Here is a 12971-nt window from a genome sequence, read left to right as displayed (position 1 = left end):
AATAGCCGTGTCCCTTGGTAAAAGGACGACCCGGAGTTGTACCTTGACCTTATGACAACTAGAACCAGATAGTTAATAAAACACACCCAGACAAGTTCCATAGACAACCCGGTGATCGCTTTTCCACAGGGCGACGAGGGGAGGATCGCCGGGTAGGATTATGCTATGCGATGCTACTTGGAGGACTTCAATCTACTCTCTTCTACATGCTGCAAGACGGAGGCTACCAGAAGCGTAGTCTTTGATAGGACTAGCTATCCCCCTATTATTCTGGCATTCTGCAGTCCAGTCCACCAATATTGCCTCTTTACACATATACCCATGCATATGTAGTGTAGATCCTTGCTTGCGAGTACTTTGGATGAGTACTCATTGTTGCTTTGCCCCTCTTTTCCCCCTCTTTCCTTTTCTTCTCAGATGCCGCAACCAGATGTTGGAGCCCAAGATCCAGACGCCACCGTCGATGATGACTCCTACTACACTGGAGGTGCCTACTACTACGTGCAGGCCGCTGACGACGACCAGGAGTAGTTTAGGAGGATCCCAGGCAGGAGACCTGCGCCTCTTTCGATTTGTATCCTAGTTTGTGCTAGCCATCTTATGGCAACTTGTTTAACTTATGTCTGTACTCAGATATTGTTGCTTCCGCTGACTAGTCTATGATCGAGCACTTGTATTCGAGCTCTCGAGGCCCCTGGCTTGTATTATGATGCTTGTATGACTTATTTATGTTTTTATAGTTGTGTTGTGATATCTTCCCGTGAGTCCCTGATCTTGATCGTACACGTTTGCGTGCATGATTAGTGTACGATTGAACCGGGGGCGTCATAACCGCCTGCCCTCCCCGAGATATGGAGGACACGTGGTGGGCGAGCCAAGATTTAGATGACAAGTGGAATGGCCGTTTCATGCCCTATGATCGTGGGGTGCGGGTGCCATAATGGCCACGACCTGTCACGTCCCTAGCCTTGCTATGCACTTGGACTAGCTTGGTTGCTGCATCATGTTTAAATTTCATTTAAACCTGAAATGGGGATTGTTCAAACCCTAGCACCAGATCAAATCAAATAGGTTCAACCTAAAATAATCTTCAATGAACCCAAAATGCCTTTGGAAATGTTCATGATTTTTGATAAATAGTGAAAACCTCTCCCAAAAATGATGAGCATATTTTTTGGCCATTTATGGATTTTTGAATTAACTCATAAAGTATTTGAATTTGGGCATTTGAATGCTATAAATAATTTAAATGCTCAAATAATTCTGAAACTAAATGTGGGCTGTTGCATATATTTCAGAAGGTGCCCACAATTATTTTCAGGATTTTTAGAAGTGCTCTGCTATTTTTAATAAAGCCCAAACAACTACAGGAAAATAGAAAACAGAAAGAGATAAAAGGGTGAGACAGAAAGGAAACTACCTGGGGCACCTACCTGCAGCCGCACCGGCCCAGCTCCTGTTTCGGCCCAGCCCACCATCGCCTGGCTCCCTGTCGTCTTCCTCCTTGGACAGAAGGACAGGGGCGCGTGCTCGCCGCCTGCTGGCCACGCGCAGGCCACCTCCACCCTGCCTGCTTCACTCCCCCGACGCCCTGAACACGCCACGCACCCCCCCGGGCCCCTCTCTCTCTCCCCGTGCCCTCTCCCTCCTCTGTCTCTCTCCCTCGCTCATCCCCGGACGCACCCGAGACCACCGACGAGCACCGCCGCGGCTACAGCCACTCCCCCGCTCCCTCTCCGTCCCAGGCGTCTTCGCCTCGCTGTCTTCGTCTTCTCCACCGAGTCACGCGGCGCCAGAAGCTCTGCTAAGCCGCCACCGCTGCCGTCTCCCTCGTCGGCCGCCGAAGATCGTCGTCGCCCATTCGCCGTCTCCAACGCCTCCCCGAGCCTGCCGAGCTCAGCTTCGACACCTATGTGAGCTCCGCCGTCTTCTCCCCTACTCCTCGAGCTTGTTTCCGTTCACTAGCCGTGCTAGCCGTCGGAGCCGAGAGCTCATCGCTGCCGTTCATGTCGCCGCCGTGGACACTGTCACCTACGGCCGCGACCGAGCACACCACCGTGCTTAGCGCCATGCCAGGACCCCAAAACCCTCACCTATTGCTCCTGTTGTGCACCGTAGCCACCGCTCGCGCCTCACCTAAGCTCCGGCCGCCGCGGCCGAGCTCCTTGCCGTCGCTACCGGCCACCCTAGCTGCAGACACAGCCACCGTTGGACGCGCCACGTCATGGCCGTTCCAACGGGACTAGCCTCGCATGCTCCCGTCGCCGGAATCGCCGGAACGACGAGCGCCGCCGCGCTTGCATACCGCCGGCGGTTAGCCGCCCGACTAGCTGACGTGGCGCAGGATTAATTAGCGCTAATCACCAATTAATTTAACCCCAAGGGTCAATGACAGTCGGGCCCACCGGTTAATTAACCAGCTAACGAAATTAGATAGGATTAGTCTAATTCGACGGGACCGACGCGTCAGCTTTGACCAAGCTGACGTGGCCGTTGACTGGGCCCACATGTCAGCGACATTAACCAGCCCCGTGACACTGACCAGTGGGACCCATGGTCAGGTTTGACCCGGGGAAGCCCTTTGACCCTGCTGACGTCATGCTTACTCAATGCTGATGCAGTATTTATTTTCTGGAATTAAAATAAATCAGAAATGATTTATAAATTTCAGAAAATGCCCAAAACTTCTAAAATCCATAGAAAATCAACCGTAACTCGAAATGAAATAATTTATATATGAAAAATGATCAGAAAAATCCAATCTATCCATCTGTACCATTTTCATGCATGTTAGAACAACTTATAGCTGATGTTTAGCACAAATCATATAAATGGCATTTAAACCTTCACATATGGAGTTTGGATTTGAATCCTGGATTGAAACCAACTTCATTTAACCTGCAACTAGTTGCATTAGCTCAAACCACATCATATTGCCAGGTCATGAGCATGCATCATATTGTTGCATTGCATTGATTGTGTTCTTTCTCTGTTGCCGGTGTTTCCCCCCCCCTCAGTAGACGATGTTCCAACGATGAGTTCGATGACACCGATGAAGAGCTATGTCATCTTCAGAAGTGCCAGGCAAGCAAACCCCCTTGTTCATTCCGATACAATCCTATTCTCTCGCTCCTACTCTCTTTTACTGCATTAGGACAACAATGATTCATCTGTTACTTGCTGCGGTAGCTGAACCCCTTATCCTCTGCATGACCTGTCATTGCCACAATAAATAGATGAAACCCACTAGCATGAGTAGGAGTTGTTTGAGCCCTGTTGTGCCTACTCATTCATGCTTGTTTGTCATGCCTGCTACTGCTTAGAGTTGAGTCAGGTCTGATTCATCGGGGATGAATCAGAGGTGTGTGAACATGTCCTACTGTGTGAGCTAAGTGTGTGAACATGATTTGGAAAAGGTAGCGGTGAGAGGCCATGTAGGAGTACATGGTGGGTTCTCTCACTGCAGTCGTCCTCAGGAACTGAGTTCTGTGTATGTGATCCATGAACAGTTACTACCACACATTGGGTTCCGGTAACTCGGCCCCTCTCGACTTATTAATCAACATGATCTCTGTCCAGGAGTTGCAACTAGTTTCTGGTGTTTGTAGGTAGTGTTAGTAGTCTACCAAGTGGAACCCGGTACAGGTGGGCTTGGGACAGACTAGGCACAGTGGCTCGGTGTACCAAGTAGCACCCGGATGGTGGGCTTGGGAACCCTGCACACATCGTTTGGGGCCGTGAGCGACACCCCGGCCGGATCTCCTTGCGGATGGAACCTGAATAGGCGATAAACCTGGACGAGAGACTTGTGTGGTTAGTCAGGTCATGGCCGACTCCCTCGCCAGGCTTCCGCTTGAAGGTTGCCGAGATACATGACGTGTAAATGGCGGTAAGTGGCGAGAGCGTCTGTGAAGAAGTACACCCCTGCAGGGTTAACATTATCTATTCGAATAGCCGTGTCCGCGGTAAAGGACTTCTGGGTTGCCTGTAAAGTTTATAGACAAGTGAAAGTGGATACTCTAAAATACGCAAGATAAGCGTGAGTGCTATGGATGGCGTTCTCGTAGGGAGACGGGAGCAGATCCATAGTGGTGTATTGATATGGTGAATATGTGGACTCGTGTGCGCCACCTCAAAGAGTTACATTGCAGTCGTAGTTCAGGATAGCCACCGAGTCAAAGCTGGCTTGCTGCAGTTAAACCCCACCATCCCCTTGTTGATAATGATGCATATGTAGTTAGATCTGATGTAAGTCTTGCTGGGTACATTTGTACTCACGTTGCTTAATTTATGTTTTTGCAGAGAGACTTCAGTCTCGCTAGTAGTACCGCGTGGACTTCGATGTTTAGCTTGTTACCACAGCTACGATCTTGTGCCCTCGGCAGGATCTAGTAGATAGTCAGGCTTCTCAGCCTTTTTCATTTATAGTTGTCTGTACTCAGACATGTTAAGCTTCCGCTTGTGCTTTGATTTGTGTGCTCTGAATGTTGGGTCATGAGACTCATGCTTGTAATATCTCGCTTCTCGGAGCCTATTGAATTAAATACTTGACTTGTAGAGTCATGTTGTGATGCCATTGTTGGGGAACGTTGCAGAAAATTAAAATTTTTCCTACGGTTTCACCAAGATCCATCTATGAGTTCATCTAAGCAACGAGTCAAGGGAGTGAGTTTGCATCTACATACCACTTGTAGATCGCGTGCGGAAGCGTTCGAGGGAACGGTGATAATGGAGTCGTACTCGACGTGATTCAGATCACCGATGACCAAGTGCCGAACGGACAGCACCTCCGCGTTCAACACACGTACGGAACGGACGACGTCTCCTCCGTCTTGATCCAGCAAGGAGGAAAGAGAGGTTGAGGAAGACAGCTCCAACGGCAGCACGACGGCGTGGTGTTGGTGGAGAAGCAGTACTCCGGCAGGGCTTCGCCAAGCTCGTGACGGAGGAGGAGAGGTGTTGGGGAGGGGAGGGGCTGCGCCTTGGTTGTGTTTTGCAGCCCTCCCCTCACCCCTCTATTTATAGGGGAAGGGGCAAGGGGGCCGGCCCCTCTAGATGGGATCTAGAGGGGGGGCGGCGGCCAGGGAGGGGGGACTTGCCCCCCAAGCAAAGGGGCGCCCCCCTCTAGGGTTCCCCCCCAACCCTAGCCGCATGGGCCCAAGGGGGGGGGCGCCCAGCCCTCCAGGGGCTGGTGCCCTGCCCCACGCGGCCCATGTGGCCCACCAAGAGTCAATAATCTAGTTACATTGTGATGAATCGAACACCCATAGAGTTCTAGTGTTGATCGTGTTTTGCTCGTGAGAGAGGTTTAGTCAACAGATCTGCGACATTCAGATCCGTATGTACTTTGCAAATATCTATGTCTCCATCTTGAACATTTTCACGGATGGAGTTGAAACGACGCTTGATGTGCCTAGTCTTCTTGTGAAACCTGGGCTCCTTGGCAAGGGCAATAGCTCCAGTGTTGTCACAGAAGAGTTTGATCGGCCCCGACGCATTGGGTATGACTCCTAGGTCGGTGATGAACTCCTTCACCCAAATTGCTTCATGCGATGCCTCCGAGGCTGCCATGTACTCCGCTTCACATGTAGATCCCGCCACGACGCTCTGCTTGCAGCTGCACCAGCTTACTGCTCCACCATTCAACATATACACGTATCCAGTTTGTGACTTAGAGTCATCCAGATCTGTGTCGAAGCTAGCGTCGACGTAACCCTTTACGACGAGCTCTTCGTCACCTCCATAAACGAGAAACATGTCCTTCGTCCTTTTCAGGTACTTTAGGATATTCTTGACCGCTGTCCAGTGTTCCTTGCCGGGATTACTTTGGTACCTTCCTACCAAACTTACGGCAAGGTTTACATCAGGTCTGGTACACAGCATGGCATACATAATAGATCCTATGGCTGAAGCATAGGGGATGACATTCATCTCTTCTTTATCTTTTGCCGTGGTCGGGCATTGAGCCAAGCTCAATCTCACACCTTGCAATACAGGCAAGAACCCCTTCTTGGACTGATCCATTTTGAACTTCTTCAAAATCTTATCAAGGTATGTGCTTTGTGAAAGACCTATGAGGCGTCTCGATCTATCTCTATAGATCTTGATGCCTAATATATAAGCAGCTTCTCTAAGGTCCTTCATTGAAAAACACTTATTCAAGTAGGCCTTAATGCTGTCCAAAAGTTCTATATCATTTCCCATCAAAAGTATGTCATCTACATATAATATGAGAAATGCTACAGAGCTCCCACTCACTTTCTTGTAAACGCAGGCTTCTCCGTAAGTCTGCATAAACCCAAACGCTTTGATCATCTCATCAAAACGAATGTTCCAACTCCGAGATGCTTGCACCAGCCCATAAATGGATTGCTGGAGCTTGCATACTTTGTTAGCATTCTTAGGATCGACAAAACCCTCCGGCTGCATCATATACAGTTCTTCCTTAAGATACCCGTTAAGGAATGCCGTTTTGACGTCCATCTGCCATATCTCATAATCATAGTATGCGGCAATTGCTAACATGATTCGGACGGACTTAAGCTTCGCTACGGGAGAGAAAGTCTCATCGTAGTCAATCCCTTGAACTTGCCGATAACCCTTAGCGACAAGTCGAGCTTTATAGATGGTGACATTACCATCCGCGTCCGTCTTCTTCTTAAAGATCCATTTGTTTTCTATCGCTCGCCGATCATCGGGCAAGTCAGTAAAAGTCCACAATTTGTTTTCATACATGGATTCTATCTCGGATTTCATGGCTTCTAGCCATTTGTTGGAATCTGGGCCCGCCATTGCTTCTTCATAGTTCGAAGGTTCACCGTTGTCCAACAACATGATTTCCAGGACAGGGTTGCCGTACCACTCTGGTGCGGAACGTGTCCTTGTGGACCTACGAAGTTCAGTAGCAACTTGATCCGAAGTACCTTGATCATCATCATTATTTTCCTCTTCAGTTGGTGTAGGCATCACAGGAACATTTTCCTGAGATGCACTACTATCCCGTTCAAGAGGTAGTACTTCATCGAGTTCTACTTTCCTCCCACTTAGTTCTTTCGAGAGAAACTCTTTTTCCAGAAAGGATCCATTCTTGGCAACAAAGATCTTGCCCTCGGATCTTAAGTAGAAGGTATACCCAATGATTTCTTTAGGGTATCCTATGAAGACGCATTTTTCCGACTTGGGTTCGAGCTTTTCAGGTTGAAGTTTCTTGACATAAGCATCGCATCCACAAACTTTTAGAAACTACAGCTTAGGTTTCTTCCCAAACCATAATTCATACGGTGTCGTCTCAACGGATTTAGACGGTGCCCTATTTAAAGTGAATGTAGCTGTCTCTAGAGCGTATCCCCAAAATGATAGCGGTAAATCGGTAAGAGACATCATAGATCGCACCATATCCAATAGAGTGCGATTACGATGTTCGGACACACCGTTACACTGATGTGTTCCACGCGGCGTGAGTTGTGAAACGATTCCACATTTTCTTAAGTGTGTACCAAATTCGTGACTTAAATATTCTCCTCCACGATCCGATCGTAAGAATTTTATCTTTCGGTCACGTTGATTCTCTACTTCATTCTGAAATTCCTTGAACTTTTCAAAGGTCTCAGACTTGTGTTTCATCAAGTAGACATACCCATATCTACTCAAGTCATCAGTGAGAGTGAGAACATAACGATATCCTCCGCGAGCCTCAATACTCATTGGACCGCACACATCGGTATGTATGATTTCCAACAAGTTGGTTGCTCGCTCCATTGTTCCGGAGAACGGAGTCTTGGTCATTTTTCCCATGAGGCATGGTTCGCATGTGCCAAATGATTCATAATAGAGAGACTCTAAAAGTCCATCAGCATGGAGCTTCTTCATGCGCTTGACACCAATGTGACCAAGGCGGTAGTGCCACAAGTATGTGGGACTATCGTTATCAACTTTACATCTTTTGGTATTCACGCTATGGATATGTGTAACATTACGTTCGAGATTCATTAAGAATAAACCATTGACCATCTGGGCATGACCATAAAACATATCTCTCATATAAATAGAACAACCATTATTCTCGGATTTAAATGAGTAGCCATCTTGTATTAAACGAGATCCAGAGACAATGTTCATGCTCAAACTTGGCACCAAATAACAATTATTGAGGTTTAAAACTAATCCCGTAGGTAAATGTAGAGGTAGCGTGCCGACGGCAATCACATCGACCTTGGAACCATTCCCGACGCGCATCGTCACCTCATCCTTCGCCAGTCTCCGCTTATTCCGCAGCTCCTGCTGTGAGTTACAAATGTGAGCAACGACACCGGTATCAAATACCCAAGAGTTACTACGAGTACTGGTAAGGTACACATCAATTACATGTATATCAAATATACCTTTAGTGTTGTCGGCCTTCTTGTCTGCTAAGTATTTGGGGTAGTTCCGCTTCCAGTGACCCTTCCCCTTGTAATAGAAGCACTCAGTTTCAGGCTTGGGTCCATTCTTTGACCTCTTCCCGGCAACTGGCTTACCGGGCGCGGCAACATCTTTGCCGTCCTTCTTGAAGTTCTTCTTCCCCTTGCCCTTCTTGAACTTAGTGGTCTTATTGACCATCAACACTTGATGTTCTTTCTTGATTTCAACCTCTGCTGACTTTAGCATTGAAAATACTTCAGGAATGGTCTTCACCATCCCCTGCATATTGTAGTTCATCACAAAGCTCTTGTAGCTTGGTGGGAGCGACTGAAGGATTCTGTCAATGACCGCCTCATCCGGGAGGTTAATGTCCAGCTGGGACAGGCGGTTGTGCAACCCAGACATTTTGAGTATATGCTCACTGACAGAACTGTTTTCCTCCATCTTACAACTATAGAACTTGTCGGAGACTTCATATCTCTCGACCCGGGCATGAGCTTGGAAAACTAGTTTCAGCTCCTCGAACATCTCATATGCTCCGTGTTGCTCCAAACGCTTTTGGAGCCCCGATTCTAAGCTGTAAAGCATGCCGCACTGAACGAGGGAGTAATCATCAGCACGAGACTGCCAAGCATTCATAATGTCTTGGTTCTCTGGGACGGGAGCATCACCTAGCGGTCCTTCTAGGACATATTGTTTCCTGGCAGCTATGAGGATGATCCTCAGGTTCCGGACCCAGTCCGTATAGTTGCTGCCATCATCTTTCAGCTTGGTTTTCTCTAGGAACGCGTTGAAGTTCATGTTGAGATGAGCGTTGGCCATTTGATCTACAAGACATATTATGCAAAAAGTTTTAGACGAAGTTCATGATAATTAAGTTCATCTAATCAAATTATTTTAATGAACTCCCACTCAGATTAGACATCCCTCTAGTCATCTAAGTGTTACACGATCCGAGTCGACTAGGCCGTGTCCGATCGTCACGTGAGACGGACTAGTCATCGTCGGTGAACATCTCCATGTTGATCGTATCTTCCATACGACTCATGTTCGACCTTTCGGTCTCTTGTGTTCCGAGGCCATGTCTGTACATGCTAGGCTCGTCAAGTTAACCCTAAGTGTTCTGCATGTGTAAATCTGTCTTACACCCGTTGTATGTGAACGTAAGGATCTATCACACCCGATCATCACCTGGTGCTTCGAAACGACGAACTTTAGCAACGGTGCACAGTTAGGGGGAACACTTTCTTGTAATTATTATAAGGGATCATGTTATTTACTACCGTCGTTCTAAGTAAACAAGATGCATAAACATAATAAACATCACATGCAATTATATAATAGTGACATGATATGGCCAATATCATATAGCTCCTTCGATCTTCATCTTCGGGGCTCCATGATCATCTTTGTCACCGGCATGACACCATGATCTCCATCATCATGATCTCCATCATCGTGTCTTCATGAAGTTGTCACGCCAACGACTACTTCTACTTCTATGGCTAACGCGTTTAGCAATAAAGTAAAGTAATTTACATGGCGTTCTTCAATGACACGCAGGTCATACAAAAAATAAAGACAACTCCTATGGCTCCTGCCAGTTGTCATACTCATCGACATGCAAGTCGTGATTCCTATTACAAGAACATGATCTCATACATCACAATATATCATTCATCATTCATCACAACTTCTGGCCATATCACATCACATGACAATTGCTGCAAAAACAAGTTAGACGTCCTCTAATTGTTGTTGCATCTTTTACGTGGCTGCAATTGGGTTCTAGCAAGAACGTTTTCTTACCTACGAATAACCACAACGTGATCTTGTCAACTTCTATTTACCCCTCATAAGGACCCTTTTCATCGAATCCGCTTCAACTAAAGTGGGAGAGACAGACACCCGCCAGCCACCTTATGCAACTAGTGCATGTCAGTCGGTGGAACCGGTCTCACGTAAGTGTACGTGTAAGGTTGGTCCGGGCCGCTTCATCCCACAATACCGCTGAAGCAAGATAAGACTAGTAGCGGCAAGCAAGTTGACAAGATCTACGCCCACAACAAAATTGTGTTCTACTCGTGCAATAGAGAACTACGCATAGACCTAGCTCATGATGCCACTGTTGGGGAACGTTGCAGAAAATTAAAAATTTTCCTACGGTTTCACCAAGATCCATCTATGAGTTCATCTAAGCAACGAGTCAAGGGAGTGAGTTTGCATCTACATACCACTTGTAGATCGCGTGCGGAAGCGTTCGAGGGAACGGTGATGATGGAGTCGTACTCGACGTGATTCAGATCACCGATGACCAAGTGCCGAACGGACAGCACCTCCGCGTTCAACACACGTACGGAACGGACGACGTCTCCTCCGTCTTGATCCAGCAAGGAGGAAGGAGAGGTTGAGGAAGACAACTCCAATGGCAGCACGACGACGTGGTGTTGGTGGAGAAGCAGTACTCCGGCAGGGCTTCGCCAAGCTCGTGATGGAGGAGGAGAGGTGTTGGGGAGGGGAGGGGCTGCGCCTTGGTTGTGTTTTGCAGCCCTCCCCTCACCCCTCTATTTATAGGGGAAGGGGCAAGGGGGGCCGGCCCCTCTAGATGGGATCTAGAGGGGGGGCGGCTGCCAGGGAGGGGGGACTTTCCCCCCAAGCAAAGGGGCGCCCCCCTCTAGGGTTCCCCCCCAACCCTAGCCGCATGGGCCCAAGGGGGGGGGGGGGGGCGCCCAGCCCTCCAGGGGCTGGTGCCCTGCCCCACGCGGCCCATGTGGCCCACCAAGAGGGGTGGCCCCTCCCGGTGGACCCCCGGAACCCTTCTGGTGGCCCCGGTACAATACTGATATGCCCCTTAAACTTTCCGGTGTCCGCATGACAACTTCCCATTTATAAATCTTTACCTCCGAACCATTCCGGAACTCCTCGTGACATCCGGGATCTCATCCAGGACTCCGAACAACATTCGGTAATCACATACAAGTCTTCCTAATAACCCTAGCGTCACCGAACCTTAAGTGTGTAGACCCTACGGGTTCGGGAGACATGCAGACATGACCGAGACGGCTCTCCGGTCAATTACCAACAGCGGGATCTGGATACCCATGTTGGCTCCCACATGCTCCTCGATGATGTTATCGGATGAACCACGATGTCGAGGATTCAAGCAACCCCGTATACTATTCCCTTTGTCAGTCGGTACGTTACAAGCCCGAGACTCGATCGTCGGTATCCCAATACCTCGTTCAGTCTCGTTACCGGCAAGTCACTTTACTCGTACCGTAATGCATGATCCCGTGACCAAACACTTGGTCACTTTGAGCTCATTATGATGATGCATTACCGAGTGGGCCCAGAGATACCTCTCCGTCATACGGAGTGACAAATCCCAGTCTCGATCCGTGTCAATCCAACAGACACTTTCGGAGATACCTGTAGTGCACCTTTATAGTCACCCAGTTACGTTGTGACGTTTGGTACACCCAAAGCACTCCTACGGTATCCGGGAGTTACACGATCTCATGGTCTAAGGAAAAGATACTTGACATTGGAAAATCTCTAGCAAAACGAACTACACGATCTTGTGCTATGCTTAGGATTGGGTCTTGTCCATCACATCATTCTCCTAATGATGTGATCCCGTTGTCAACGACATCTAATGTCCATAGTCAGGAAACCATGACTATCTGTTGACCAACGAGCTAGTCAACTAGAGGCTCACTAAGGACATGTTATGGTCTATATATTCACACATGTATTACGATTTCCGGATAATACAGTTATAGCATGAATAAAAGACAATTATCACGAACAAGGAAATATAATAATAATGCTTTTATTATTGCCTCTAGGGCATATTTCCAACAGCCATGTTGTATTTGCACATATCGAGCATATTGTGTGTATGTTATTGAAATGCTTGGTATGTGTGGGATCTGACTATCTAGTTGTTTATCCTTAGTAGCCTCTCTTACTGGGAAATGTCTCCTAATGCTTCCACTGAGCGATGGTAGCTTGCTACTGCTCCGGAACACTTAGGCTGGCCGGCATGTGTCCTTCTTCGATCCTGTGTCTATCCCTTCAGGGAAATGTCAAGCGATGAATACCTGAGTCCTGCTAGCCCAGTGCTACAGCCTGGATTCACTCGCTGATGACCGACACGTTCGATGCTGGGTCATGGATGCATGTCCCTGTAAGTTTGTGCCACTTTGGGTTTATGACTAGCCATGTCAGCCCGGGCTCCTTATCATATGGATGCTAGCGACGCTATCATATACGTGTGCCAAAAGGCGCAAACGGTCCCGGGCAAAGGTAAGGCGACACCCGTGGGGATACCGTGCGTGAGGCCGCAAAGTGATATGATGTGTTACATGCTAGATCGATGTGGCATTGAGTCGGGGTCCTGACACGACCCGAGTCCACCTAGTAAATAATCCGCGCTCTTGCGGCTTCCCCTGTTTTTATGGTGAGGACGCGGACCGCCTCTTTACTATTAACCACGGGGTGACGCAAGCACGCTGCGGTAACCCCACGCACGACCCCCACATCACGCATCCGACGCGGGTCGTGGGGAA

This window comes from Triticum dicoccoides, chromosome 4B (assembly GCF_002162155.2).
Source record: "Triticum dicoccoides isolate Atlit2015 ecotype Zavitan chromosome 4B, WEW_v2.0, whole genome shotgun sequence".
Taxonomy (NCBI): Eukaryota; Viridiplantae; Streptophyta; class Magnoliopsida; order Poales; family Poaceae; genus Triticum; species Triticum dicoccoides.
The sequence above is the reverse complement of the archived record's forward strand: the minus strand, read 5'-3'. Positions refer to the sequence as shown.